This window comes from Ambystoma mexicanum, chromosome 2q (genome assembly GCF_040938575.1).
Source record: "Ambystoma mexicanum isolate Mex_15411 chromosome 2q, UKY_AmexF1_1, whole genome shotgun sequence".
Lineage (NCBI taxonomy): Eukaryota > Metazoa > Chordata > Amphibia > Caudata > Ambystomatidae > Ambystoma > Ambystoma mexicanum.
In genome coordinates this window covers 1390958990-1390985398 of record NC_090924.1, presented here as the reverse complement: position 1 = coordinate 1390985398, position 26409 = coordinate 1390958990, and the positions used below count along the sequence as shown (strand labels likewise).

Below are 26409 nucleotides of genomic sequence, written 5' to 3'. Positions count from 1 at the left end.
CATTTTCCTATGCAGCTTGCAAAGGCCTTACATCGAGAGCTACAACTACTATTAGGGAAGATATATACTCTCTGTTTTATATAAATTACCTTCTATCAGTCACGTTTCAAAATCAATATTGATTTTTCACATACCCATCCAGTTTTCATGCCGTAAAGTAAGACGGTTCCCAAAAGATGGCCGCCAAGATTTCAAATAGCAGAAACTAAGGTAGGACTATAGGACTTCAGGGAGACATTTTTATATAGAACTATACGATGGTGCCGGTGTACATTAAACCAACGCGCATCGTGAGACAAGATATTCCGGAGAGGTAAGCTCCTTGTGAGGCTGGGAGTTGTGCTAATACGACCACCCTTATTTCGTTCAATTTTCCAGTACGCGGTTGTCTCACATGTGCGTGCATAGATTCACACGGCAATTTGCGATACGCACCAGACTATCTGGAGTTTGTTTATGAGGTTTCTTAAATGTGGAACAATGTACAATGTGAAATGTTACACTGAAATAGCATATGCCCCACGCCAGACCAAGGAGAGGCATAGTAGTTATGATATTATGTGTTGGCATTATTTCACTAAGTACAAATAAATAACACCACAATTTTAAGCATGAGACTCCCAGCCATGGGCATCATTTAAAAAATCAAATAATGTTTATTAAATCTTAGGTGGGATTTAACCCAGGCATTGACATAAGATTTGGAAAATCGAATTTTAACCCAACCTGGACAATGATAAGGGTAAGATCTTCTGCAATTAGAAGTCAACTCACACTCAAGGAACTGACCGTAAACCTAGTCCCTGCACCATTGCAAGTGTAATGACAAGAGATCGGCACCACCCTAGTCAGAACTTTTGAATTTCTGTATCTTGAACCAGTAGTTATGGTAACCTATGTACATTTTGCTACATTTCAACGATTACTAACGTAACATATACACTTTTACTATAATTCAATTATCACAAAAGTAACACATGGAAGAATGCTACCAATTGGTTTACAAGTATTTTCGCCTTACTCATCATCATATACTATACTTATGATACTGTGTTTTTTCCTCTTGTTATCTTTTTTATTTTATTCTATATTATGTTATTAATTTTCATTTTTCTCTTTCATATTTTTCGCAACCCTAATAATCCTCCCCGACCCCCCACCTAAATCTCTGTGGTCCTTTTTACACATTATGAATGAATATCCAATTCATATTTCTTTGTTGCACTATGATCCTAAACATGTTTGTTTTGCTTTATTATTATCTTTCACTATGCAAAATGTTGGTAACTCTATTTAGGATTCTATATATTCATAACTTTGTTGCATAAACTTAATTTCAGACTTGCCCAGATTTGATAAAGACACGGTAGTGTCGAAACACGTGTCATCACAAAGGGCTCCGATTACATTTTAGTTTCAACCACTACAACTGATGTTGTTTTGATACATGACCCATGGCGCAATAAATGGTATGTAAGGAACTCATGTAATCCCATTGCCTAAAATGGAGTTCAGGAACTCTATGGGCCTCATTACACGTTGTGCGGTAAGGGTTTACCGGTACCGGTAAACCCTTACCACCTTACTATGAGGTCCCTTTGCGGGTCCTCCCTTAACGCCTGGTTTTTCCAGGCGTTAATGACGGGACCCGCAAAGGGACCTTGGTGCTAATTACGGTACCGCAATTTGCGGTACCGTAATTAGCCCCTTCACCATTAACATGGAGCCCTATAGAGCTGACTGGCAATGGTGCAGGGGCAATGGTGGATGGCGGAATTAGCGCCCCCACTCACCTTGGAATATGGCGCTTATTCCGCCATCCACCAAGGCGGACCCGGTAAGGGACCGGCGGCAACCATGGCGCTAATAGAGCCATGGTTTACCGCACAACGTGTAATGAGGCCCTATGTCTCCGTAGTTTCCCACACATATGCGACAATGTCCTAACGGCAATAAAACACTGGTCGCAGAGGTTCAGGGTTGCTACCCTAAAACAAGTTCCTCATTTTTGCAAACTGATCTAGAATAGACACTAAATAATACTAAACCCAATGCATTATTATAAAAACAAAGTACAAATGTAAAGTTTTGACCTTAGATAAGGTCATAAAATGAACAAGATTTGAAATGAAAAAAAGGAAATAGAAGATATAAATTTGAACAATTACAAGTTCAGTTTTGCCTGTGTTCAAATTGAGCCAATCAGCAGCAGCCATAAGAAAGCTCCTTGAAAACTCCCATGTTTTATGTTGCCGAATCCGGTTGGAAGACCGTACAATCTCAAGCAGAAACAGCAACCAGAAATCAAGGATGAAAACCAAAAACGGCAGACTCCAAGTGACTGAAGTCAATCTCTGAAGAAAGAATGACATGGTGGTCCAAAGTATCAACTGCTCTGGAAAAGTCACAGCATTATTAAAAGGGGAGAATAACGATTAACCAGGTTCCTGAGTAAACCCTCATGGATATCTAGTAATGCGCTCTCAGTGCTGTGTTGAGGATGAAACCTGACTGATGCTCACCAAGCAGATTATGAGTTTCCACAGAATCTTGTATTTGGGTCTACCGTCTTTTCAAGGACTGTCATAAGAAAAGGAGAGATAGCTAAGGTTCGATAGTTACTGGCAACATCTGGATCCAAAGAGGGTTTTTGAGCAGGTGAGTAATCCAAGATCATTTCAAAACAGGAGGAATAAAGCCAGTAGAAATAGATATGTTAAAAAAGTAACTAAAAATGTTAATAGCATCAATTCACTCTTGAATCATAAACGTAGGACAAGGATTACCCAGGTAAGAGGTAGGATGTAGGGACATAATGAAAGGACACAATTGTTTTGAGGCACTTTCATCAAATTCAAATTTGTGAATTGACATAGGGTGTTCAGAGACAATAGGAGCAGTTAGCAGATAGTAGAGTGACTGCGGATGGATAGTTCTATTACGTACAGAATAGAGTATTTTCGGTAACCATTCAATCGAAATGGCTCTCAAAGGTCTGGGAAGCTCATTTTCTAACAGACATAACATTGGAAATATTGCTTTTTGGGAGTTAGATCCCAAGTTAATTTTAGAAATAAGCCTTCATTGCTGAAATTAGTGTGGGGGTGCTTTGGTTCTAACAAAATAAATCAGTGCAGTTACTGGAGAGACTACTGATACAGGGTACTCTTGAATTATCAATCTGTCGATTTAAGGATGCTGCAGAAACTTTTTCTCAGTGCTTTATCGCGGTAAATTGACAGTTTGGTTGATTGAGTTCTGCAGTTACATCTTTAGTAAATTAATTGTCAAGACAGCAAGCTATTGAAGGACAAACAGTTGCAGAAGAGAATACCCATAAAACATATCAGCTGTGGGTTTCACTTGAAACATTAAAGTTCACCACTTAGACTAGCAGATGATAATTTCACAGAACCCCTTGAGAGTTCCATTTTAATGTTACTTCCAGAAAAATGGTTAATTATCTTAAATTCATGTGTTCAGGGAAGGAAATTAACATGAAATACAATTTTAATTAGTACTAAATACTGGCAGTGGGGAAGGCACAAGAAAAAGATCAAAATAGGGAAAAGGCAGCTGATGGCCGATAGATGATTAAAGTTGACTATGAACATCTTTTAGGCCGCAACAGAGAGAACCTGAAACGGTATATGAGGCCCGCTGATGCACACCCTTGAATAATTTGTAAAGGAATCCATTTAAGGTGAAAAGTAAAGTGAGGCAACATGGGAAAAGATATAAGAGGAATAGGGGATTTTAAAGAATAGATGGTTGAAAATCTTGGTAACCAGATGGAGGGGGGCATTTTAAAAAGCAGGGTTTGAATGAGGAGGGAAGACCAGTAGCAAAGGAAAGAAACAATTTAAATAAGATGAATCATTTTGTAGGGTGGAAAGGTAATTAAGAAAGAGTGCCCTGGATATTGATTAGCTGGGCACAGCTGGTGCCAGAGAAAACAGCCATGGGAAGAGGCAAAATGATAGCAGAAAAGAGGAGTGTTGTGGGAGTATACAACATTAGAGTAGGAACACAAGAATCTTCCGGTTCTGAATCTGCATGGGGACGAGCTGAACCACCAGCAAGTCCTCTGGTTTGTTCTACTCAACACTCAAAATCTCAACTGTGTCTCACTCCCACCTTCATATAAAAGTGGACTGGGTGAAGTCTATCTAATGAGTGACAGTTACTATGCACTACTATTAAAACGTGTCTACCCAGTAGGATCCTTCTGTCATCTCTAGCTGCTGTGTCCCTTTTGCTCCTTGTACTATCTAATTAAACTAGACACTCCCATATTGCAAACCCCACCTCTAATATTGCACTCATTGGACCTTTGAACGACCGTCCCTACCTTCAGTCCCACAGATTTCTGTGCCCCAAAGAGTCTAAGAAGTGCAATGCTCTTGAGTCTATACAAACCGGAAACAAAAAGGAATGGCGGTAATAACCATACAAAAAAGGGCACAGAAAAATATACTGTTACTAAACATACTACTAAGGACAAAGCAGCAGCATGTCACACTGAAATGTCAAGCTCAAGTACTGACACCGAAAACTAGCTCCCCAAGAGAGAATCTTTGGGGCATTTTAGGTTTGACGCCTAAAACTGGCCCCTAAAGAAAGATTGCACAAAGGGAAAACACAATAATAAGTCTCCAAAATGTCTTTCATCCAGGCAGATACTAGACAGGACACTCTGGGGCCCAGAAAATACAACTGGTCAAAGAGACAGAACTTATAAAATGCAAAGACAGCAAAGTTACAACATAATAGTTTTAAGGTCAATCATACAAGGATTTCCCTGACACACACAATACTTCACAGGGGCTCATTAATGGCATTGAAGAACCCCAGGAATACCTGATGGAGTCGCCTGATATGCAACCTACACCACCTGATTCCCTTACCAAAGACCAGATGACTACCCGGCCATTATTTAGGTGGGCCTATATATATTTTAATGTTAACTTAGAGCAAGTTTTGTGTTAGTGCGCTGTGCTTTGAGTCATGCTTGAATGGGGAGGATGAGTCGGCACAAGCAACTCTAAATAAGTACAAGCACAAGAAAGACTCTTACTAGGCATGTAACGTCTGCCTTCTGGGGCTTGTGAATCTGTTTAGATTGACAAGCTGTGCATAGACCAGGAAGCAGTGTGGAGTATTGATACAGAGGCAGCAGCAGGATTAAATACAGGTATTTATTCAGTCTCCTCCATAAAGCCCCTTAGCAGAGTAACCTACGCTCTTCTTCGCTCTCTCATTCCAATTCCATTCTAGAGCACACCCAAACTCATACATACAGACATTCCAGCATCCACATGCATCACCAAGCACACTACACACCTCCCTCCCTTAAACACTTAAAGGAATATCCCAGGGGTGTGTCTCAGGAGAATCATACACACTACACCAGCATCCACATGCATCACTAAGTACACTACACACAAAGTAGAACATGTATCCTTTTAGTATAACACTGTGTTGTTCAATCACATTGACCCATCACATAATCCTTGATTTTCTTAGGACTCTTCTTCCTCATCGACCTCATTCCTACTTCTTCCACATCCTTGACCCCAACATCAATGGTTACCTCAGGAACATTCTGCTCCTAAACTTTCACAACCCTACTCATATTCCTCATCCTCCCATCTGCAGTCATCACAGCATTGTGAAATACTTTGACAACCTTACATGTTCAGACCATTTCAATGGTTTGTCTCTCAGCGATGCAGGTAATTTCACTCTCACCACATTGCCGGTGCTCAAGCACCCATCCTTGACAGCTTTCCTTCTGTCGTAATTACTATTGTTAGACAATTGTCTCTCTCTAACACATAACTTCGCTTGTAGCACACTGTCCCACGACCACCTACCTCTCTTCGTCCAGGGAGGGCACAACTTGGAATTCACTCATCTCCCTCTACTCAACTCAAAGGGTGACACACCCGTTGCACCATTTGGCAAAAACTAACATGCTTCAATCCAGCTCTACACCACACTCTCCCAGTCCTCACCATCTGCCCACACCCATCGTATACAGTCCTTTATGACGTTGTTGAATCTTTCAGCCACACCATTGGCCTGTGGGTGATAAATGGAGGTAAGTTTATGGTCAATACCATTCTACACCAAATATTGACATCTCTTTGCATTTAAATTTTGTAGCGATTCTTCTTGTACTTTTTTACTTCTACCCATTTTGCCAATATGTCAACCATAACAATGCAATACTTCTGCACCCCTTTACTCCATATAGGACCAGTAATATCCATCCCAACTTTCTCCCGTGGCTTACTGGGGACAGCAACTATAGTCATGGGACTTTCCATGGCCACCAATTTGCTCTCACTCAATGAACACAATACCTCACAGATCATTCCACCTCCAAATCAACCCTGGACACCAGTACTTTCCACAATTCTCTTCCTCACACCCAACAAGGAGGAATAATCCTGTCCCCCTCAATACTAATTCTCAATTAACTTGCAACAACTTCATTTTCTCCACCCACATCCCCTCTAATTTCAAACCCATCAAAGAACCTTTCATAATCATCCCTCTCTCCAACAGTTCAGTCTTCACTCTTGTCAAATTCTCATCTTTCGCAATCATTTTCTGTTCTACTAGTAACACACAATCCTATTCACTTTCATTTTCTTCTTTGTCCTTCTTGGTAGTCAGACGAGATAAACAGTCAGCAGGAATGTTCCTTTTCCCTGGAAGATACGACATCAAAGCGATACTCTTGAAGCGCCACAACCCATTTTCTTATTCTTGAAGACTCCATTTAATCCCTTTTTCTGTAATATCTCTTTCAACGGCTTATGATCCATCCTTATTGTGAAGGTTGAGCCCCACAGGGATGTTCTAAACTTGCCAGTCGCACATTGTATCGCTAATTACCCCTCTTCGATTGTTGAATAGTTCAATTCTGCACATCTCAACAAGCGTGATGCAAATGTAATCACAAACACTGTATTGCTTGCATCAGTGGCAACAATGGTCTTCCTCCTCATTTTAAAGTTCTTTATGGAGGGCGTATTTTCTAATGCTGTCTTAATGCTCCCGAATTCTGATGCACATTGCGTAGTCCACTCGAATGGCGCCTTGTTCATCAATAAGGACCTCATGTGAACTGTCTTGTCTCCAAAACTTTGTAGGAACTGCACATAGAATTCAGACATGCCGAGAAACGAGCATTGTTGTTCCTTACTACTCGGTTCCGCCACATTTCTTATATTATCCGCTAATTTCTTTTTAACTTTCACATTGGCTGATATGGTATGTCCAGGATATTTAATCGTTTCTTGGTTGAATTTGCATTTTTCTTGACTTAGTGTGAGACCTCAAACTCAGTATTCATACGGAGGCAGCAGCCAGATGGAATACATGTATTTATTAGTCTCCTTCATAAAGCCCATTAGCAGAGCAACCTCCTTGCATCCATCTCTGTCAACCGCCCTTCTTCACTCTCTTGTTTCAATTCTATTATAGAGCACACTCAAACCCATACATTCCACTCATACACACAGATGTTACAGCATCCACATGCATCACCAAGCACACTACACAGTGTTTGTGTGTGGAGGTGGGCAAGCATACATTTAATTTACAAAGCACTGCTTGACCCACCTGTGAATCCACTATAGTTTTTGTATCTATGCAAATGTATGGTGTAAAAGTGTTCAGTGAACTCAACATTTCCTCCTTGCAAATACTGTCCAGCAGCGTATTGGCCAAGAATACAAGGGTAGCATCTATTTTCTGGGAGGGTGAGCCATCCGAGTTGCCGTAGTATTCTTTGTGCCAGTTTGTAAAACTTCTGAGTATAATGAATACTTCATTTAGAAATGCTGGATTTATTTACTGGGCTACCCTCTTAACCTGTGACTAATGGCTTGTCTTACATATGTGTTTTGTTATGAATATTACTGCTCTACGCATATCAAACGTGTGTAAAGACATGTTTACCTGGGACTATGGTTTTCAGAAGAAAGCATGTAATGGGTGGGTTCAAATGATATTCAGACATTCATTTAAGTGAAAATCTAGGGTGAGTTCTGAAAACTACCTTGGCCATGTGTATTGCTAAAAATTGCTCATCCACTGATAGAGGCTACAATTTACTTGTTTTTCTTAGGGATGTGCTAGAAACTAAAAAAGCTACTTTGTATGTGAGATGATTTAGGGAGCACTTATCAACATGCTCAAGTGGAGGAAACCTCAAGAAGTACAAGACTGTTTTATTCCCAGCTGGAAACCTCTTGAACAATTGGAGGGTTTACTCATTTAACTCCTTCCGTGAAAGCTTTAATGAGAAGGTGCTTCTTGAACTCACAATCGTCTTTTGAATGCTTTTGTTTCCCAGATTTATGGACTCTGGTACTAGTTTAATACCCTCCCTACAGCGGTGCTTCCTCTATGAAGATTTAGAATTGGAGGAAGGAACTCTTTCAGGCAGCACACGAGAGGTGTTGCATGAATCCTGATCCTCTGTAACCAAAGTACTGTGACACCTCTAAAGGACTGTGTTCAGTCCCACCCATTCTGGTTGGTGGGATTTGTCCAGAGTGTGATAAACCCCAGTGCTGGTAAAACATCTGCATTTGGTGGCACAATCTTAGATGTTCCTCATCAGTTCCATAATGATCTTGCATTGGGGAAAGGCATCCTGGCTCAAAGGACTGGTGGTGTCTGCACAGTGCTCGGGTGCCAGCTGAAGCACCATCTCTCAATTTTGTCATCCTCTGTTGGTTCAGATCCTACTCCAGTACCAGACACAGTGCCGGAGGAGGTTACTTCGGCAGATCTGGAATGCCCAGAGCATTTGGTGTTTCCGGACACAGATCTGAATTTCCCTCCAGAGAGCTCCCAGACTCTCCAATTCCCAACTTCTTATTTGATGGCAATGTATTGGCCTTATCCTTGTCCTTCACTATTGAGCACATTTTTGGCTAACGTCCATAGCCTCGGCCTGCCATCGTTATCATATAGTAGTTCCTGGGGCTTTATTGCCAGTCCAGTCTCGAGCAGCCTCACTGTCCTTATCCACTATTCGTGGACTTCAACTGCTCTCCAATGTACTTCATGGGTCATCTGAGTAAGAGGTCGGTCCTCGGATGTCGTTCCTGTTGGAATCAGACTGGTTCATTGATTTTCTGGCCTTAGGCAAGATTCTGGATCTTTTGGCTGAGTAAATGCAGGGACAAGGTCACTCTGGCCCGGGTCCAGCCTCAAACACTGAGAAACATTCGCCTCTGTAGTTTCTTTTGCTCAAATGAAACCTAAAGTGTCAACTCCTTGTGTTACTGGAAACGTTTCTTTAGTGTTTTGCTGCTCATCCTTAGAGAACACTTTTCTCTGAGCTGATTCATTGTAGGTGCTTAGTATAAGCTAGTATAAGTCGGTACAACAAGTGTAAGTCTATCAGGTAATAATGTCCCCATACATAATGTCCCCGGGAAAAGCCATTGGCACATTATGAATGGGGACAAATTGCAGGGAAGTCCCATGCTCCCCTTGTAACAAACAAAACAACAATTCAGAGGTTGCAGGGATGTCCCCCTCATGTTCAATGTAATAATGGCTCTGCAAAAAATGGCGACTGTTTTGTCAGGAGACATTTTTGCAGGGACATTATTACATGGAACCTATAAATCTTCCAAGGATGACTCTTTGGTAGTATAAGCAATTTGTCTGCTGAGTCGCCTGTCATAAATGTAGTTTTGGGGAACAGCAAGTTCCGACCAACCAGGTTAGCACTTTTCGGACAAAGAGCAATACCTGTGGTGTTGCTGGCAAAACTGTTTACCATACTTCAATCCAAGCCCCGAGGTCAATAGCGCCTCTATCCTGACTTGTTTCTCAACCCCCAAATTGGAGGTGAATAACAAGCTCTCGAAACCTTTGCCCCAGAATAACTCAAAGGAATTCCTGGCTATTTAGGGAAAGGAGACCCCTGCAACAGCTCTCTGCAATTAGGGTCATGACTGATACACTTTTTACCCATAATGCAGATGAAGTGGGGCAGCAATGCATATAGGAACCCTAGATGATGAGATCCTGCTCTTGCATGTCATGTACTGCAAAAAGCTTCAGAGGAGTTTGGGAGCCCCTCTACTGAGAACAAACATGGGACAAATACCCTGTCCTATGGAATTTCTTACACTCAGGAGGGTATAGAACAATGTTTTAGCTCACTACATCCTTCACAGAAAAAAAATATCCTTTTGCATATCAGTCTGGTCCCACCCACAAGGACAGTCCAGCACCGAAATGCTAGGCAATTCTCCTCTGAACAAGAGTACCATCAGCAACCCCAGACACGTGTTTCGGCCTTGTCGGGCCTCATCAGTGAGGTGAAGCCTAGCCTCTCCAAGACACAGTGAGCAAGTGGTCCACGTCTGGGTTACTTAGGGTTAAACCCAAAGTTTTAGAAAGTTACAAGGGAGTGTGGGAGCCCCTTCACTAAGAACGAACATGGGAAAATACCCTGTTCTATGGAATTTCTTCCACTTAGGAGGTTCTACAACCACGTTTAGCTCACTGCACCCTTCACAGAGGAGAAATATCCATTTGCATATCAGTCTTTGCCCCACCCACAAGTACAGTCCAGCACCGAAATGATAGGCAAATCTCTGAACAAGAGTACCATCAGAAACCCCGGTGCGTGTTTTGGCTAGTTGGGCCTCATCAGTGAGGTGAAGCTGTGCCTCTCTAAGCACAGTAAGCAAGAGGTCCAAGTCTAGATTATCCTGGGTTACTTAGGGTGAAACCTCAGGATTCACAAAGTTCAAAGGAGTGTGGGAGCCCACCTACCGAGAACGAAAATAGGTAAAAGTTCCTGTCCTATGGAATTTCTTCCACTCTGTAGGGTCTACAACCACGTTTTAGCTCACTGCACCCTTCACAGAGGAGAAATATCAATTTGCATATAAGTCTTTGTCACACCCACAAGGGCAGTCCAGCACCGAAATGCTAGGCAATTCTCCTGTGAACAAGAGTACCAACAGCGACCCCAGGCACGTGTTTCGGCCTAGTCGGGAAGCTGAGCCTCTCTAAGATACAGTGATCAAGGAGTCCACATCTGGATTACCCTGGGTTACTTAGGGTGAAAGCTTTAGTTTGCACATTCTTTTCTTGCAGGGTTTAAGGCTTACAAAACGAGGCAAACTTCCAGAGCAAAGTTTAATGTTTCCAGTAACAAGAGGGTTCAGTCCAACATGAAGCTGGTGGCTATTGCAGATCCTGACAAATCCTGTGCCTAGCATGTTTCAAGAGCTGGCACCCAGCCTCTGTTCCGTGAACACTGCCTCCTTGCCAGTAGGCTAAGCAAGCATCTTTAACAATAATGATTTACAAAGACATTTTCAAAAGAGTTTACTCCTTGGGGCGTTCAGCATCACTACCACTGAGCTCATCCTAGAGATCACAAAACTCTTGACTCTAGATGCCATTGAGGAAGTTCCAGAACACAAAGACGGTTTCTGGATCCGTAACAAAATCAAGGTGTTCTGTTTCCGTTCTGGACTTGTCATTCCTAAATCTTGTCCTCCTGTTGGAAACATTTCACATGGTGACATCCCAGATGTCTTGGGGTTTTTACAAGAAGGATAATGGTTAGCGTTGCTCAGCTGTCAGGATGATTATTTTCACAATAACATTAGGAGAGAACATTGATAGTTCCTCAGGTTGAAAATAGGAAGTCGCCTTTTTTAGTACAAATAGCTAAACAATAGCCCGACTGTGTACACTAAGGTCGTAGCCCTTGTAATGGCACCCCTAATGCGTCAAGCGATTAGTCTGTACCACTTATTGGACAATTGAACTGATCAGAGCCCCTACAAGATGGCTCTTTTGGAGAACATTCAGAAGGTCTGCAACACCAGACGTCAAACATTTCTCCCATGATAGGATTGACTCCAGCAAGGAAACTATCGACGTGACCATCGTATAGTCAGGAATCTGGCATCAAAGGATTCTGTGCCTCTTGCATGTCAGCTGTGATGCTGTTGGTGAGGTTAAGGATGTGGGAGGTTCTCTTTTAGCAGTGCATATAATTGGATCAGCATTGAGATCCCAACACAAGCTGTTGGTGGTTTACCTACAAGTCTAGCTGGGTCTTCTTTTTTCAACTGAGTCTTCTCTCTGATTTCTCTGATAACCAACCCTCAGGAGTTCTGTTGGGGAGCCAATTGTGGCACCTTGAATGTAAAAAGCCTTCTTTGGTGGGTGCATGAGGTGAAAGGAGCTCTTCCATGTGTTGGAACTGAAGCCACTGTGGGTCTGGGTAATGGCAAACATGTCTTCCTGTGCAGTGCACATCAAGGGTGTCATCAACATAGAGGCGTACAGACTCGGACGTCTTCGAGACTCACCTCATGATTCGAATCTCCGCCATTAGTAAGTTCTGAACACTTTTTTGTGGTGGAGCTTCCATCAAACAGTTTTATTTGATGCAAGACACAAGGAAAAGTGTTGCGGATGGAGAAAGGTGGCATTTCTTTTGAGGATGTCTTGTTTCTGTTTCATCCCTATGATGCCGTAAATTCACAAAGTTGATTCAGAAGTTCATGCTCAGCATTAGCTCAAAAGCAATTCTCGTCACCCCACACTAGCCGTGCCAGTTTTGGTACTCAGATCTACTACTGTTGCCAGGCAGAGCCTCCCTGAATCTTCCCTTGACGAAAGTTGGTCTGTCCCAGGGGAAAGGGCGGATCCTCCTGTCTCCGCACCATTGCCCAGCTTGGCAGTCAGGATACTGAGAAGCTCGGTCATCCTCGGGAGGGTATTCCTGGCCTCAAAGTTAAAATAGTGCGTGTGAATAAGAAGGATTCCTCTAGTAGGCAAGGGGATTATTTCTGTGAGTGGGCCCTGGAAACTGCATTCAGGGAGCACAGTCATGGCAGCAGCTACTTGGTGTGGGCATGCACATCTAATTCATGCAGGATATTGTTTGCTATGCATGGTCACACTAGCCGCATTGGCACAGTTGCCATCCTATTCAGTCATGCATTGCTTGCCAACAGCATGGTGCCCTGGTTGTGCCTCTTATTTATTATCATCCGTATGCATTATTTGTGGTATGTGGCCCAGTGATGTGTCCTGTTCCGTTTGGCTGGTTCAGGTGAGGAGTGTTTAGCTCTGCATGCATTCTCCACTCACTGGCTATTGGCGCCCTGGTGACCTTATACCCCCCCCTTTCCCACCGTGGTGCAGTAGGCCACCCCCCCTTCTGCATCCGCACACATCTGTACCCCACTGTCATGATGCCTACCCCCGGGCATCAGGACCAAGGCCCTCAGCTCTGGGAGCAGGCATCCAGACATTTGTTTAAACCTCAGCAGCCCCGGCTAGGGGCTGTCTGGGTTCAGTCCTGGCACCTTAGTCGCCAGGCTCATCATAGAAATCAATCCTGGCGCCATAGGCGCCAGGCTCATAGACTTTACTTACCTGATGCAGACCATGCTGCAAAAGAGTCCAAGCCTACATGAGGCCTGGATGGGACTATTTTGTTACAGGGACTATTTTTTACTCGGGCGTGGCTCTAGGGAACTTCTTACCTGGAACTACTTTGGAGGCTTTTTAAACCACACCCGAACAGCAGCACATGCTTTGCGTTATTCTGCATCCAGCAGCGTGACGCTCACCGTGCCTGCAGCCAGCATCCAGTCTTCTGCCACGCCCGCCTCGAATCCGGAGCTCCTAGAATAAAGAAGAAGAAAAGGACAAGGTTAGAAAACAAACTTATTTCTAATTCCTCACCTAATTCCGGAACCATTTCATCTATGGACCTGGAAAGAACATCAGTCCTGCACGTGTCGCTTCGCCAGCTCCAGCACGCCACCATACTCACCAGTTCTCACAGCATCTTTCGATCTGGCACTGTCTCCATCATTTCTTCGCCGTAATACGGCACCTGGGAGACACAAGAAAAAACAAGGTGAGCCAAGGGAATCAACAAATACAACCTCTTACCACCATAGACTTACCACCAGCGGTATTATTCCATAACTCTCCACATTTTCATATGCTGAAAAACAACACGTTAACGCATGCAATAGCTACCGGACAGCGTTGGGTAACACAGACGCTTACCTGAACGCCAGCAGCAGCTACGAGACCTTCTTCTCACGAACTCAGTTGCAATTTAAGGAAGGAAGGGGACAGTAGTGAACATCGGGCACATTGAACTCTTTGAACTTGATACTTACCAATCCTGCCAGGGACTTCAGAGTCAATACTTACCGGAACTCTCCCAACGCCTTCAAACCAGTGAAGTAACTGGTATCTACGCGCCCCTGCAAGACACGCAGGATGGAGAGCTCATCTTTTACGAACATAATGTGAGGTTACTAAGGGGATATCGGAGGTGATTAGTGGGGGAGAGCGAGAACAGTTGGGAGGCCATCACTAAAACCCACAGGTGGTTAATCCCTGTCTCCACTTGCAGGAAAATACTTCTTCGGGTCCAGCAGACAAGACTAGGAGGGCCAGTCCAGACAGTCATCTCTGCACTAAGCATCACGTTGAAGGAGACCGCAGCTGTCCGGGTCCGATCGACACCCCTGTGGGGTCCAGGTGAGCGTAACAGAACGCGAAGCCTCTCTACAAATACCGACCCGGGTCTTATGGAAACCTCGGAAACCGACCAACTGGCCCAATTATTGGGGGAACTTAGGGCGGAAGTACATGCCGCTCGCCAAGAGACTAATGCCCTCAGGAGAGAGCTGATTGTCTCAAAGGAGCGCACGGATGATCTGGCTAGGCAACTACTGCAAAACCAAGCAGGGCAAACGCCCCTACCTGGATATGGGGGAAACCCAACCCCCGTTTCATCAAGCAATCCAGTGCAAGTGGTTTTACCAGGAAATATTCCGTTAGCTCCACCCGAACGCTTTGCTGGGGACCCCAAAAGGTTTGCCGTGTTTATGAACCAATGCCGCTTGCACTTTTTATGCAGACTGGGAGCCTTTCAAAATGACCAAGCTAAAGTAGCCTTTATTTTGTCATATCTTAGTGGCAGCGCAGTGGATTGGTCCATTCCATTAGCCAACCAGGATGATCCTCTTCTCCGGGATTTTCAGGGTTTTCAAAGGAGAATGGAAAAACTATTTGCCAGACACTCACAGGGTCAAGCCCTGGACAACAAACTTTTATCCTTACGACAAGGTAACCAGGATCTGCTAACCTATGTTGCAACCTTCATTAGGTTGGTGGTGGAAACCGGGTGGCCGGAGGAAAAACGAATTACATTGTTTCATGGTGGACTTCGGGGAGAACTCAAAGATGTCTTGGCTCAAGTTGTGAACCCACCTCAGGATTGCACAGAATTTATAGACTTAATGGTCCAGCTAGACCACCGACTTCAGAAGCGAAAGACTGATCGAGCTAAGTTCGAGAACCGGGTATTGGTTAAACCCAACGTTGCCCCCAAAGGAACAGATGCATCTGAACCTATGCAGTTTGGGGTGGTTAAAGGACCCTTAACTCAAAAGGAAAGAGAAAGAAGACGACAGATGCAGTTGTGTCTGTACTGTGGAACCTCAGGACATTTTCTACGGGATTGCCCTACAAAACCACCCAAGAAGGTTGAAGGAGTTGCTGATAAAAGCCACATAGAGCCTGATTCGGGAAACGACCACGCACGACAAGCGTAGAGGTCTGCTTGCCGAGCTTAAAGAAGGACACTCAGACCTCGCATCTGATCATCCCAATGGTCCTATTTGATCCCAGGCAGCCATCACGTATGCATGCAGTAAGGGCATACATAGATAGCGGGACCGTAGGAAACTATATGGACCACGAATTGGTGTCAAGGATGAATCTACCTCTTTGCAAAAAGACCACTTCGGATGTCATCACCACAGTTGATGGAACTGAGATTGCCTTGGGGCCTGTAACTCATTCCACTACAGAGATGACACTGTTAAGTCAAGATGGACATCGAGAGACTATTGTATTTGATCTAATCAAAGCCCCACAGTTCCAGATAATACTGGGGATGCCATGGTTGGAAACACATAATCCTTGTATAGATTGGCGAGAGAAGAGAATAACCTTCCCGGATTGTGCACACACCTGTTACCCGGAGAAAACTTTTAACAAAGGCCTGGCTACAGTCGTTAACCCAATCGTGCAGTTACCTCAGGAAGACCAAGAATTTCAGGATGTTTTTCAAAAAGAACAGGCCAATACACAACCTCCTCACAGATCATAAGATTGTCAAATCGACCTCCTACCCGGTGCACAACCCCCATGCAGTAGAATCTACGCCCTCACGGAACCTGAAAATCGTCACCTATGGCAATACTTGTACCAATACCTGGCTAATGGCTTTATTCGTCCTTCCAAATCTCCTGCATCCTCAGCTTTATTCTTCGTGCCAAAAAAGGAAGGTGACCTTAGAACGTGCATAGATTACCGCGCATTAAATCAGATTACGGTAAAAAACGATACCCATTGCCTCTGATCCCCGAATTACTAGACCAAGTAAAGGATGCTTGTATCTACACTAAGTTAGATCTCTGAGGGGCATATCATCTGGTACATGTCAAGAAAGGCGACGAATGGAAGACTGCCTTTTGCACCAAGTACGGATTATTCGAATATCAGGTGATGCCCTTCGGGTTGTGCAATGCACCAGCAGCCTTCCAGTATTTTATGAACGATGTCCTTCATGAACTCATTGAGGTCTGTGTCGTCGTATACATAGATGATATTCTAGTGTACTCCTCCTCAGAATCAGACCATGTTAAGCACGTGCGTGCAGTCCTTGAGAAACTACGCCAGCACAAGTTATATGCAAAATTGGAAAAATGTGTTTTTCATGCTACGGAAGTTGAATTTCTTGGATTTATCAAGACTCCAAAAGGAGTCCAAATGGACTCTCGAAAGGTGGACGCAATTCTGAAGTGGCCATCACCCAGTTCAGTCAAAGGGGTACAAAGCATGCTCGGATTTTCTAATTTCTACCGCAGATTCATTCCGGACTTCTCCCATGTTGTACACCGCACCACAGCACTTCTGCGAAAAAACAAACGCTTCTTGTGGACCGAAGAGGCTGAAAAGGCCTTTCAAGAGCTGAAAGCAAAATTCACATCAGCACCTGTCTTAAAGCATCCACGCCCTGAGCTTCCACACATAGTAGAAACTGATGCATCCAGTGTAGCCATGGGAGCTGTCCTGTCCCAGAAGGATCCTGAAACCGGTCAACTTCACCCAGTAGCGTTTTGGTCCAGAAAGTTCTCAGCACCCGAGTTAAACTATGCGGTTACCGATAAAGAGCTATTAGCCATCAAATCCGCCTTTAAGGCTTGGAGGCACTATCTTTTTGGTGACAGGCATACTATTACCGTAATCACTGATCACCGGAACCTGCAGTATTTAAAAACAGCCAAAGCCCAATCATCGCGACAACTTCGATGGGCATTGTCCTTTGCCGAATTCGATTTCGTGATCACTTAGCGACCAGGCTGCAAAAATGGCAAAGCAGATGCCTTATCCCGAATAGGGATGGGAGAAGCATATGCAAACCCAGAACCGGTGCCAATAATTCCCGAGCAAAGAATTCTTGGCATAACTTCTCTACAGACACTAGAAGATATTCATTAAAAAATCCAACAACTCTTCGATCCAGCAACCCTGCAGGACTGGGTAAAGAAAGGCCCGGACTACTCAGTCGTCAATGACCTACCTTTCTATCAAGGACAACTATTTCTACCACACAAGGAAATACAAGAACTAGTCATCTCCAATTACCATGACACCCTGATGGAAGGGCACCCAGGTATCGCAAAAACTGAAGCGAAAATTAAGAGACAGTTCTGGTGGCCCACTTGGTGAAAAGATGTAAAGTCATTTGTGTTGTCTTGTGGCATTTGCGCCCAAAACAAAAGCCAGAAGAAAAAACCTGCTGGCCTTTTACAACCTTTAGATATTCCACCTACACCATGGCACACCTTGTCTTTAGACTTTATTACAGATCTACCTCCATGTAATGGAGTTAACACCATCCTAGTTATTGTGGATCTTTTTTCCAAGCTGGCCCACTTTATTCCTTTAAAGGGGTTACCTTCTGCTTCGATTCTGGCCAAGGAGTTCCTCGAAAACATTGTTCGATTACACAGATTCCCTTCCGTATTGGTTTCTGACCGAGGTAGTCAATTTATCTCGCATTTTTGGAAGAAATGTTGTCAACTGGCACAAATCGACGTGAGGCTATCAACGAGTCACCATCCCCAGACCGATGGTCAGACGGAAAGGACCAACCAGACCCTTGAACAGTACCTACTCTGCATGCTACACCAGACCGAAAGCAATTGGAAAGATATTTTATGGATTTCCGAGTACGCATACAATAACTCTGTACATTCAGGAACCGGACAAATCCCTTTTTATACCATATATGGACATCACTCTCGAACCTCAGAACTCGATTCGCCTCAGCACTTAGAAATGCCCGCAGTTAGTCATTTGCACTCTACTATTGCACAAGCCTTTAAGGAAGCCACCGAACATTTGAAACAAGCAAAAGAGAAATACAAGAAAAATGCTGATCAACATAGAAGTGAAACTCCACAATACCAGATTGGGGATCAATTTTGGCTGGCTACAAAACATATACCTCTGAAGGGAACGCTGACTTTTAATCCTAGATATTTGGGACCTTACACCACTAAGGCCATTATCAACCCGGTGGCCGTCAAATTGAAATTACCCTCTAATATGCAAATTCATGTCTTTCATGTTTCACTTCGAAAACCAGTTCAACCAGGGGCAAGATTAACCAAACCACCTGACCCCATCTTGATAGATGGAGAACCTGAATTCGAGGTAAAAAATATCCTGGACTCCAAGATGATTAAATCAAAACTTTTTTATTTGAATGATTGGAGCCTCGCAACCACGTTCATGCACCTCGGTTGGTGAAAAGATTCCATCCAAGGGTAAGAACAACTTTAGGAGGGGCCTTGGGGAGGGGGGGAGGTCGTGCTGTCATGATGCCTACCCCCGGGCATCAGGACCAAGGCCCTGAGCTCCGGGAGCAGGCATCCAGACATTTGTTTAAACCTCAGCAGCCCCGGCTAGGGGCTGTCTGGGTTCAATCCTGGAGCCTTAGTCGCCAGGCTCATAGACTTTACTTATCTGATGCAGACCATGCTGCAAAAGAGTCCAAGCCTACATGAGGCCTGGATGGGACTATTTTGTTACAGGGACTATTTTTTACTGGGGCGTGGCTCTAGGGAACTTCTTATCTGCAACTACTTTGGAGGCTATTTCAACCACACCCGAACAGCAGCACATGCTTCGCGTTATTCTGCATCCAGCAGCGCGATGCTCACCGTGCCTGCAGCCAGCATCCAGTCTTCTGCCATGCCCGCGTGCCTGAAGCCAGCATCCAGTCTTCTGCCACGCCCGCCTCGAATCCGGAGCTCCTAGAATAAAGAAGAAAAGGACAAGGTTAGAAAACAAACTTATTTCAAATTCCTCACATAATTACGGAACCATTTCATCTCCGGACCTGGAAAGTACATCAGTCCTGCATGCATCGCTTCGCCAGCTCCAGCACGGCGCCATACTCACCAGTTCTCACAGCATCTTTCGATCTGGCACTGTCTCCATCATTTCTTCGCTGTAATACGGCACCTAGGGGACACAAGAAAAAACAAGGTGAGCCAAGGGAATCAACAAATACAACCTCTTATCAACATAGACTTACCACCGGCAGTATTATTCCATAACTCTCCACATTTTCATATGCCGAAAAACAACACGTTAACGCATGCAATAGTTACCGGACAACATTGGGTAATACAGACTCTTAACTGAACGCCAGCAGCAGCTACGAGACCTTCTCACAAACTCAGTTGCAACTTAAGGAAGGAAGGGGACAAGAGTGAACATCGGGCACATTAAACTCTTTGAACTCGATACTTACCAATCCCGCCAGGGACTTCAGAGTCAATACTTACCGGAACTCTCCCAACGCCTTCAAACCAGTGAAGTAACTAGTATCTACGCGCCCTTGCAAGACACGCAGGATGGAGAGCTCATCTTTTACGAACATAAGGTGAGGTTACTAAGGGGATATCGGAGGTGATTAGTGAGGGAGAGCGAGAACAGTTGGGAGGCCATCACTAAAACCCACAGGTGGTTAATCCCTGTCTCCACTTGCAGGAAAATACTTCTTTGGGTCCAGCAGACAAGACTAGGCGGGCCAGTCCAGACAGTCATCTCTGCACTAAGCATCACGTTGAAGGAGACCGCAGCTGTCCGGGTCTGATCGACACCCCTGTGGGGTCCAGGTGAGCGTAACACCCACAGCATGGCCATGGGCCTGTTGTGCAACTCACTGAGCAGCCAGAATGTTGCTCCATGTGACGGGGTAGCGTGGAGTTGCGCAGTACCAAGGCATCATGTGTGGATCCAGGAAATCGGGCGCAGCAATGGGTGATGATCTTGCTGGAGTCACATACCATTTGCACATTGATGGAGTGGTATTGCTTGCGATTGCGGTACACCGCCTCTATGGCATGGGGGACTACCAATTCTACATGGGTGCAGTCGATGGCACCAACACAATTGGGCATGCCTGCCAGTGCATGGAAGCCTACTTTGGTTTCGGCTATCTCCTGGTCAGTCCATGGTAGGGATATATGGGTGCTTGCGTGCTTCAGGAGGGCATCCAGCACTTGGTTCAGCATGCATGAAAATAGTGGTTGTGAAATGCCATGCAGCTGGCCCACTGTGTGTTGGTAGGTGCATGTGGCCAGGAAGTGTAGCACGGACACCACCTTTAGTAGTGGGGGGGATGGCAGTGCGTATTTCTATGTGGCTGGCAATGTAGTTCTGTATCATGTCCACTATGGTGGTGACAGTGTCACGGTCCAGCCGTTACAGGGTGTGGATCTGCTCAGGGGTGAGGTTGAATGGGCTGGGTCTGGTGCGAGGGATTGGTGGCTGCCTGCAAGGCAGTGGTGGCTGCCCTGGTGGTAATTGCTGGGTCTGTCTCACCCTCCTTCTCCTCCTGCGTCTCTTCTGTGCTGCCTGTTGCTGCTTTAGTTGTTGTTGCTGCTGTTGTTGCTGTAGTTGTAGCAGTATAGGCATGTCCTCCAGTGCCATGATTGCAACTGCTAGTGGTAGCATTTTGGTGTGGGTAGGGGTATGGTGTGTAGGTGTGCTCCTTTTGTACTGGGCCACTCTACATTGCCTACACCTGTGGGGGGGGGGTGTGGGGGTTGTGGTATGTGGGTGAGCTCAGTTTATACTGGCACAGCCTCCATTGACTCCATCTATGGGGATTGTGTGCACCTGTGGCAGCTGCCTTGTATCCTGCTTGCTGTTTGCGGGTGGTCTGGGATGCCTGTATGGCCGGCATCGTGCAGGCCATGATTACCGGCTTCACGATGCCGGTATTTGCATGTATGCGTGGATTGGCATTACCCCCTATTACCGGCATGCCGGTATTTGCTACCTGAAGGGGCGCTTGTACGCGCCTATGCCGCTATTAGCGGCACCGTTGTTTAGTGTGCCTCTAATATCGGGTTTGCGGGTCGGAATGCAACGGGACGGTAAACGATACTGGTATTACCACACCGGCATCGTTTTTGCCTTACCGGCATACCTCGTAATGAGGCACAGTGCACTTACCTCTACCCCAGAGATGGAGGTGAATGCATCCAGGTGATGGAAATTAATGCTGAGGTGCATCCAAGCATCCCTGAACAGCTGTTTAAAGGCCCCGCACCTTCCCCAAACACCATGCTGCCTGCGACTGGCATTGGGAAACTTTGAGCTCCAGGCCCTCCTGCTGTACATTATGCTGCAGCGGTGTGCGCAGAAGCGTCTCATCTTAGAATTTGAACAAAGGTGGTGGAGGCGCTGGGTAAGGAGAGCACCCTGGACACTCACTGATGGGGGGCTCATTACACTGTACCGCCTCAACAGAGAGACCATAGCAGAGCTAGGAGATAGAGAGCAGAATCAACATAAAAACTAGCATCTAACCTCTGCTGGAGCTTGTGTCGCTGCTGCACTTCTCACCACATGCACCTTCCAGCACTCTGTCGGCATGCTGCATGGCATGTCACAGACCCCGTTTCCACAGTGCGCTTAGTCAGTTGATGGATGCGCACACTCAGCCTTGCCCATCCCCCTCGCCCCCCCTCCTGGCAGAGGTAAATGCGACAAAGGGAAGTTCCTATGCAGCTTCCCACTTTCCAATCCTCATTGCAGTTATGTACTGTACACCTGTTACATTGGTGCCCCCCCCACCCCCAGGTGTCAGGAGAGGTGCACTGGAACAGAATACACAGCATCACCGAAATGTACATTGGGCCTGTGATGCCAACTGGACTATGAGCCACTGTTGTGCACGTTTCCCATTCAACACCCACGGTGCCATGGTCTTTCGGAACAGTGCACTACCTGCATAGATGGAGAACAACAGTCCTGGATCCTGTGTGAGTAGAAACATCAAACCCCACACACAGCGGTCACAGGTGAGCAGGGCAGCCATGACTGCAGGGCGTGTTAATCTATGTAAAGCAACTGAAGTGTATGTTCTGCCACAGTCCTGCCCTCTGGCACATCTCATAAGAAGTGTCACACCAGCAGACACACCCCTGCAGGACAGCGAAATGCATAATCCACATGTACACAGGTTGGACTAAGATACCACAATAGATAGGGAACCTATGCCGGGGCAGGTCATAGCACAGATCTCCTGATTACTTGATTACTGACATGATTACTTGGCCAGCCATTTGTGCTGCAGCTCAATGGAAGGATACTGGCTCATGTGTCATGTTGGGCATTGGCTAAGGTGCTTCCACTGTGGGTTTCACGGTGATGGATTGTGTATTTTTGCAGTGCAAAGTCAGTTGAACGTTATTTTGTACTGCAAACATTATTTTGTACTAACTTTGCACTGCAGAAATACACTTTGCACAGTTCCATGAATCAGGGTTTGTGTCGGCAGTGCAAAGTCACTTTTCAGCAGTGCAATTCAATGAATCGGTCCCTTAATGTCTCATGTGGCCAGCACTGGCATCAGAATTGACTCCTGAACATTATCCTTTGGCTATTGCCATCCATTTGATCAGGGGTGGGAATCTCTCCTGCTTTCTGAACGAGACCAGCCCAGCGGTCTCCTTCTCGGTGGGATTTGAAGTTGGTTTTGGAATAGCTGAGGAAGTCTGTCAAACCTACGGCTTCTGCAACCTTGATCTCCTCCTGGAAGATAACCTTCCTTGTTGCAGTCTTTTCGGGCACAAACGTGATTGATTTGCAGGCTTTGCATTGTAAGGAGTTTTACCATTTTGCATGCTAGTAAAGTAGTACTTTAAATAGTTATGCGATTCTTTCAAAAAGTTCTGCCTGTCTTGAATTTGCATCAGGAAATGTACTTGCCTGCTTTACATCCTACCACACAACTCCCCAGCAGAGCAAAAGAGGCTCTGAATAACTTAGATGTTGGTATGATGTTATTCTCTTTAGACAGGACTTCACGATTTAGTAGATCAGAGATCATTTTCATTTAGCTTTTTTGGCGGCAAATGCCGCGGCTGAATTTCCGCTGCGGTAATTCCACCGATTCTGACCATGTTTCAGCAGTGAGTTGGAGGCAAATCCAAACACGTAATTTGGCGTAGTGTTAAAGTTGGCAGTAACAGAGTTGCCACCTAATTTACCACTTACTGCCAAACTCGTAACAATTACTTATAAAACCAGAGATCCATCAATTTGAGTACAAAAACCCCACCTTTTTTGGTATCCAAATGTTGTGAACTACCATCTTTTCTCGATGTAGGTATTGCTTGTCGAGCTTCATTCACCCCCCGTTTGTTGTTTTGGCCCAACCTGTTCACCAATCCCAAATAAACTCTTGTTGCGCTTTAAGTTTGAGTCTGTTCATACCTGGTGACCGCCCTGGCAGTGTTCTATGCAGGAACCAGTAACCTGAACATTTGAGCGTTGCTATGTAGGGGAAAGAAAGTGGCAGGCTTCCATTTGCCGTTTGTTTCTTATGTTTTGTTCGCAGTCCTGCAGTGGGGTGTGCAGGGAATGGACTAGGGTGGCACGTGCTACCCCTGGAATCCGATTGGCCACCCCATTATCAGAGCGAAGTGAGAGAGACACCCCTGCATAAATCAATTCCCCACTTTGGCCACCCCACTCAAAAAAGTCTGGACACGCCACTAAGTCTTGACTGCTTAGGTTTTTTCGTTGTCAGTTGTTTCCTCCTTTAGAAAGTTCAAGTCTCTGGTTCACTGCTTATCTGTAGAGCCGGCCCCGGTTGTTACCAAAAGAGGTATGATCTGCTTGGGTGACAAAATGTTATGCGAGAATACCTCACTAGGTTTTACAAATCTTCAAGTCTAGTGCTATTCCTGAGAACAAGAACAGCAGTATCACACATTTTGCAGCTAAGCAAACTCAGGCCAGTTTTCTTTTATGCTAACTCCCAGGCAGCACTATAAAAAGAGGCTGTCATAGATTTGCTGAGGCATGGGAGGGCACTTACAGCCCGTTAGCACTCTCGGCGAAGGAGCCAGTCAATCAGGTGGCTAGGAATGCAGACTTGAACCGCTAGTACAAGCCCGCGTTCCAAGCCACCTGATGGCCGGCTCGCCCCAACACCATCTCCCCTGCCCCACCCTCCGACCCATTTTCTTTTCTTTACGAACCCCTAGCCCCCCACTTACCTTATTTTGCGTGCAGCAACCCACGCTGCCGCAGCCGCACCTTCTTGTCAGCTTCCCCCGGCTGAGATGGAAAGAGAAGAGGGTCTCCGTACGGAGCCCAGCCACCCCTTTCCATGGAGGCCATCTTGGAAAATGATTTTCCTTCCTACAACGGGATACCGCGCGTTTCCCGTTATAGGAAGGAAAATCCTTTTTTTTTTTTACCACCCCACGTTACCGCTTTGGTAACCGAGGATGCTAATGGCCTTCATCTCTGTTCCAGGGGCTGGAATGAAGGATGAACAGCACATTGAATGAAGTCCATCTGTAATATCCCTTGTTGCTAAATTTCCATGAAGTCTTGCAATCACCAGATAAGAGAGTTCCCCAACCCTGAGCGTGATCTTTGAATGATGTATAGCATATAGGCTGGAGAATCCAGTTGCCAAGAAAGAACTGAGCACCGGCAAGTGACCTCAAGGATGTGGGTGCATATGGAGCCATTACTACTGTCCCACTGAATTTCCCTGCTCCTATGTTTAGTCACAAGCAGTCGGCATCAATCAAAAGGCGATGACCATAGTTCACAGATGTCTGTTTGGAGAAGCCCCGAGATATTTTAAGAAGCGATTTTCTTTGTACTTGCCTCAAAGACACCTTAGATCAGAGGATAAGGCTTATCTGAATATTCATAGAGCTAAACGTGTGCAAGGGCAGGGGAAATCTTTCCCAGTGAAGGCAGCAAAATGCTGGAACAAATTGCCACTAACTCTATGACTAGAAAAGAACTAACTACCAGAGTTTCAGGAAATCGTTGAAAACCCACCTCTTCCAATGATAACCTCATTATCTTTCCGCAGACCGCCCTCTACAGCACATAATATTATGCGCACTGAATTACCCCGGACACTCCCGCACCCTGATGCCTGCGGGCTATCGGCACGTTATAAACAAACACATAACGTAACATAAAACATATCTTGGAGGGCTAGGTGGAAGGGTCATCAAGGAATCTCTGGGAGATTGAACACACCAGAAAGAACAATACCAAAATCTGTTCTTTTAATGTCAATGTTTTTTATTATGCACAATCCAGCTAGACACCCTTTGGTTTCTAGTGAGTAAAAAAATAGGAACATAGCATTGCAATAAATTTTTTGAAATTGTACATGAGGATGTAACACAATATCGGTAGTACACACAGTACATGGTGACACAGCACTCTTTGTATGTGAATTTGAGCCAGCAACAATATTTTGCAAAGAGGAATTGACGCATGTGAGATGGCGAATTGTACTCTCATGAAGAAATCATTGGGTCATCAAAAGCACAACACTCAACAAAAGATATGTCAAGACGCCGGAAGGGGTGAAGTATCGGCCAATCAGAGGTCAAGAAAGGCTTCAGGGATGCAAAATAAATCACGTTGTCTAGGCCACTGTGGGCAAATCATGCAATTGAAGCAAACAATAATAAACACCTTGGGAGGGTCACAATATCACAATGGGTGCTATTGGGTATATTGCTCGACTCAAACACTATTGTTCTTGTTTTTTTTCATTGTATTTTACCACCAGAATGTAGATTGTGTGTTGGGGTCAGGCAATGTTGATGTGGGTGGAATGGTGGAGCGGTAGTGGGGAGCCTGCAAGTCCCCCATCCCCCACATTCCAATGGTAAATGATGAGCAAATATTATATGAGCCATTTTTTTTATCAGC

The 26409-nt window shown here is 45.1% G+C and overlaps 1 long non-coding RNA gene across 2 annotated transcripts in view; it reads left to right on the top strand.

Annotated features, from left to right (window-relative positions):
- The first annotated feature begins 255 nt into the window (after nt 1–255).
- The window catches only part of LOC138569094 (uncharacterized), a 112638-nt gene continuing 86484 nt past the window's right edge, over nt 256–26409 (top strand). The window contains exon 1 of one of the 2 annotated variants that reach the window (XR_011303122.1): nt 256–313. This is a non-coding gene — a long non-coding RNA (uncharacterized lncRNA). Of the gene's footprint in view, nt 314–1302; nt 1470–26409 lie in introns of those variants that run through there. The other variant, XR_011303123.1, reaches the window with a different exon arrangement.